Genomic DNA, 5,222 nt, shown 5'->3' on the forward strand with positions numbered 1-5,222 from the left:
GCTTATTATTACTAATAATTCTAGTAACAATAGGAGTGGAGGGATGACACAGACGAATATGCCACATTGCAAAGGATGGCGCGACACTAAAAGCTTGCTTTTCTGAAGATCCTAATGAAAGAGAATAGAGATCTCGGTGATACCATCCTTTAAGAAGAGTGCTCTTCATGACCCTATCCTTGATCAAAGAATATTTAGGATGAATTTCAAGGAAGGGATAGTTATCAGCAGCAAGACGATGTACAGAAACAAGGTTCTTTGTAGCTTGTCGAACATGAAGAACATTATTTAGATATAAAGTCCGTGTAGGGTAGAAACAATAGAAAGACCAATATGCTTAATTTTTATACCTGCACCGCTTGCCATATGGATCTGGTCATTGCCCTTGTACTTGTCGTGACTCGTCAACTTCTCTAATTCACCAGCTATATGATCCGTTGCCCCGGTGTCTATGTACCAATTGGTGTCAACACCATATGCATGTGAGGCTACGGCAGCTGTCTTGTCTTCTGGAACATAGTTTTCATCATATCTCTGCCAGCAATTGGAGGCAACATGGCCCCTCTTATGACAAACTTGACAGATCGAACGATTATCGATAGAGTAGTTGGGGCACCGCGTCCTCGACCTCGTCCAATACCGTGACCATGGTTGCTTCAGCCGCGTGCTCCTCCACGCGGTGAGTTACCGCCACGTCCTCCTCGGTTTGTAGTATTTGCATATGCGAGACACGCCTGTCGCAGATTAACCCTGTTTTTAAAACTCAAAAGTTGTGCGTGGAGTTCTGCTACCGTGACAGGTTCAACCCTGGTCACGATAGCAGAGACAATAGGATCAAAATCATCGTCAAGACCATTGACGATATAAGCAACAAGATCTTCTTCATCTAACGGCTTACCTGAAGCCGCAACTTCATCTCCAAGGGCCTTCATCTTTCCAACATATTCCGAGACTGACATATTGCCCTTTCGAGTTGTTGTCAAGGCCAGGCGCACGTTTATAACACGCGCTCGGGTCCTCGTCATGAAAGTGTCTTCAATCTCCCTCCACGCCTGTGCCGTTGTCCTTGAGGCAACCACCTGGATCAGCACCTCCTTTAAAAGAGATGTTAAGAGGAAGCCGAGAACTAGTTGATCCGCGGCAAACCAATCTTCATAGGCTGGATATGGGATCTTCGTTACCTTCTCTCCTTGCTTCTGATCGATCTCTACTGCGGGGACTTTGGTCTTGCCATTGATATGTCCCTCGAGCCGTGCACCACGAATGGCCGCAAGAACTTGTGCCGACCAGAGCATATGATTCTGCTTGTTCAACTTCTCTGAGATCTGAAAGCCGAATAGCGGGTTGGAGGAAGCGGACGATAAACTAGCCATTGTTAGCTAACAGGCTCTGATACCATGTGAAAACTCAGAGTCGCTGGGAACGCTGACAGTGCGATGGATTACATGTTAATTATATGCCACACATAGGGCTAGATTACAAGACAATATATATATATATATATATAAACACCGGTGGCTATCCTGATACATAGGAAACAAACCTAATCATTCTATCTAAAGCCATGCCAGGTTTGTCTCTATCTATATTTGTTACAAGAATATATCTCTCAAGATATCTAACAAATTGAAGCATCAACTGGGGTTACCATCAATTTGCATGCTTTTTTTTATAACATAGACAAGAAATCACACACATCCATTACACCTCAATTATATACAAAGAGATAGTCAAATACTAGATGAAATGCATGGAATCATATGCCCTCATCACTCTTTTATCACTGTTATTATTTAAATAAAAAATGTTATTTACTATCTCTCTGCATATAAATTAAAATTTTGTTTTATTTTTCCCAATAAATTTATAGTATGTTTGAGTCAAAGGAATCATAACCGTTAGCATGGTAATCCCAATAAGCTTCTTTGATTGGTGTCTTATCTATATTTTTTTTTTAAAAAAACCTTATATATCTCTAGGCTCATAATGACTTAATAGTGAGTTTTGCCAAAAATAAATAAACAAATAAATGAGTATATAAAAACAAAAAAACAAATATATTGATACATAATAATAATACCCAAAGTCATTCAATCTAAATGGTTAACTGTTCTAACCTGATCTTTTAGAGAGGGGAAAAACAATACGATTTCAAATTTTATGTAAGGAAAATATCTCCATAATAATATAGATTTCTATACAGATCAGAATAATCTAATATGAGGGTGCACAAAATAATAACTCCATGGACATCATCAAGATTCAAGACTTCTTTTCTTTGTTAGAAACAAAAAAAAACATAATAACAATTCTAATATAATAAAAGAATTTGTTAACTCCCCAACCCTTGAAAATTCAACTTTAAGGTGTCTCTCTCCCCAGGAGGTCCTTCAGGAGAACACTCTGAGAGATAAGCTTGGGATTACCCTTAAGCAAGAGGAGATTTACTGGAAGCAGAGGTCCAGGTTACACTGGCTGAAGGAAGGGGATGAGAATACTAAGTTCTTCCATGCGACGGCGAACGGTCGTAGAAATAGGAATTTCTTGAATTCCTTACGACATGATGGAAGGGAGATTGCTCAGCCCCGTGAGATTGGCAAGGTATTTGTCGAAAGATTTCAACAACAATTTGGATCAGGGAGGACTTCGAGATACACGATTGATCTTCACGCTCTTCTGGAATACAAGAGCCAGGTGGACTTAGCGCCTCTGGAGGCCCCTTTCACTATTGAGGAAGTGAAATCGGCCGTCTTTGATTTAGGTGGCGACAAGGCTCCTGGGCCTGATGGATTCCCTATCCAATTTTTTAAGCAATTCTGGAACACGGTCAAAATGGATCTTTTCCATCTTTGTGAGGATTTCTACGCTGGGAGGGCGAACTTAGAAAGGATCAATTGGGCAAGCATTACGCTCATCCCCAAAGTGGCTACTCCTGTTGGGCCTGAAGATTTTCGTCCCATTAGCCTTATTAATTCTACGCTCAAAATTCTTTCAAAAATACTGGCGTCTCGGCTTGGCAAGGTGATGAACCACCTTGTAGAAGCGGAACAGTCGGCCTTCCTGAAAGGTAGATGTATTTTGGAGAATGTCGCTTTGGCGGAAGAATTGATCTTTAGCATTAATAATAGAAGTCTCACGGGGCACATCCTCAAAGTGGATTTTGCGAAAGCCTTTGATCATGTCGACTGTGATTTCTTGCTCGATCTACTTAAGGGGAGGGGATTTGGTGATCGTTGGATTGGTTGGATCAAATGCATTCTCTCTTCCTCGAAAGCGAATGTTCTGATCAATGGCGCTCCCAATGGGTATATTCGCTATAAGCGTGGCCTGCTTCAAGGCGACCCATTATCGCCACTTCTTTTTATCTTGGTCACCGATGTGCTGAGTGCAATGTTCTCTCATGCCTTGAAGTCCAAGATTTTGGTGGGGGTCCCACTTGGGGTTTTCGGAAATCGGTGTAATCTTCAGTATGCGAATGATTTGCTCATTCTTACGACGGGTGGGTTGGAGGACCTCAGAATTGTTAAACTTATTCTGTTCATTTTTGAAGGTTTATCTGGTCTTGCAACCAATTTTTCCAAAACTTGCTTATTCTCGACCAAATGGGGTGACCTCCCGGCTAAGGTAGCTGCTGATACCCTGAACTGCCAAGCGGGACAGCTTCCGGTTACTTATTTGGGTATTCCGATTGCGGGGCGTAGACCCAGGCATTAAGATTGGGATGGGGTTATCCTTAAAGTGCGTAATAGGCTGGCATCCTGGAAAGGTAGATTCCTTTCGATGGGGGGTCGTCTCACGCTGGTAAACTCAGTCCTCTCGGCTCTGCCGACTTACTGGATGTCCATGTTTCGTCTCCCAGCTTGGGTTATCAAGAAAATTGACCAGATCAGAAGAGATTTCCTGTGGACGGGTCCTGATATTGACAAACCGGCATGTCGTCTGGTGAGTTGGAAGTCTCTATGCAGGCCGCGGGTTTATGGTGGGTGGGGAATCTTAGATCTCCACACTTTTAATCAGGCTTTGTTAGGAAAGTGGTGGTGGAAATTTGTGACACAGGAGAACTGGTGCCTTTCGGAGGTGATCCGTTTTAACTATTCATTATCACGCTGGGAGCAGTTTCCTAGGCAGAGGGGTCGCATGTCATACTTTTGGAGAGGGGTTATCAGTGGTATCCCTGTCTTTCGGGCCTGTGTCTCGTATGATATTCGTGCTGGACAGGAGACTTCCTTTTGGAAAGATGCCTGGTTAGGTGGTTTGGCGCCTATGTATATCTGGCCTGAACTGTTCTATAGGTCGTCCCACCAGAATGCTTCTGTCTTTGACCTTGCCCATTTGCTGTCGCGATCGCCTTTCGCAGAGTTCCCGGGAGCCCAAGAATTGAAGGAAAAGCTTAGGAACAGAAGGGATGGAGATAGGGACATTAAATCTTGGAAGCTCACTGGGAATGGTGTTTTCTCAGTGAAGTCATTGTACAACTTTCTGATGGATGGGGGCCTACGTTGCCCGGTTGCGCGGTTTTTCTGGAAAAGTAGATGTCCGAAAAAGATAAACCTTTTCAATTGGTTAGTCTGGAAAAACCGTATCTCTTCCCTCGAAAACCTTGAGAAGCGGAGATGTAACAAGTTGCCTACGGCAACTTGTGTTCTCTGCCACAAGGGTGTAGAATCGGTGGATCATCTTTTCTTGCGCTGCCCCGTTGCACGTAGCGTTTGGGCCCACTTCTGTAGTTTGTTGCAATTCCCTGAACCGCCTGACTCGATGACAACGCTTTGGGACTCTTGGAGGAGGTCCTTGCGTCAGGCCCAGAGGGGCATTGGTGATCTGATGGTGAAAGCAATTGTGTGGAATGTTTGGCTTGCTAAAAATGACTGTGTGTTTAATGCCAATGTATTGCCAGCACAGGATATTATTATGAAAATTGATCGCATGTTATTGCTTTGGTGTTCTTCAGACACGGACAATGATCAAGGAAGACTGGATGACTCCTTGAGGTGCATTCGTCATGACTTAGAGTTCCCGGGGCCGAGGGGTGGAGGGAGCTCGAGTGAGGTTGATCAGATCGGTGGTGAGGAGTAGCTTTTTGTCTTATTTTGGGTTAGGAGGAGACCCGTTGTTCCTCCATTTCTGCTCTTTTGCTTTTGTTTCCACATCTAGTGGAAGGTGTTTTTCTTTATTGTAACCTTGGTTCTTTTAATTAATGTTGTGATTTATCCATCTTTTCA

General features: G+C 43.3%; 1 non-coding gene across 1 annotated transcript; it reads right to left on the reverse strand.

Moving 5' to 3' along the window:
- Positions 1-754: 754 nt before the first annotated feature.
- LOC120254358 lies at positions 755-893 on the reverse strand. The gene has a single exon (XR_005534603.1). It is a non-coding gene; the product is annotated as a small nucleolar RNA Z247 (small nucleolar RNA).
- Between the last annotated feature and the right edge of the window lie 4,329 nt (positions 894-5,222).

Source organism: Dioscorea cayenensis, unplaced genomic scaffold, assembly GCF_009730915.1.
Source record: "Dioscorea cayenensis subsp. rotundata cultivar TDr96_F1 unplaced genomic scaffold, TDr96_F1_v2_PseudoChromosome.rev07_lg8_w22 25.fasta BLBR01000427.1, whole genome shotgun sequence".
Taxonomy (NCBI): Eukaryota; Viridiplantae; Streptophyta; class Magnoliopsida; order Dioscoreales; family Dioscoreaceae; genus Dioscorea; species Dioscorea cayenensis.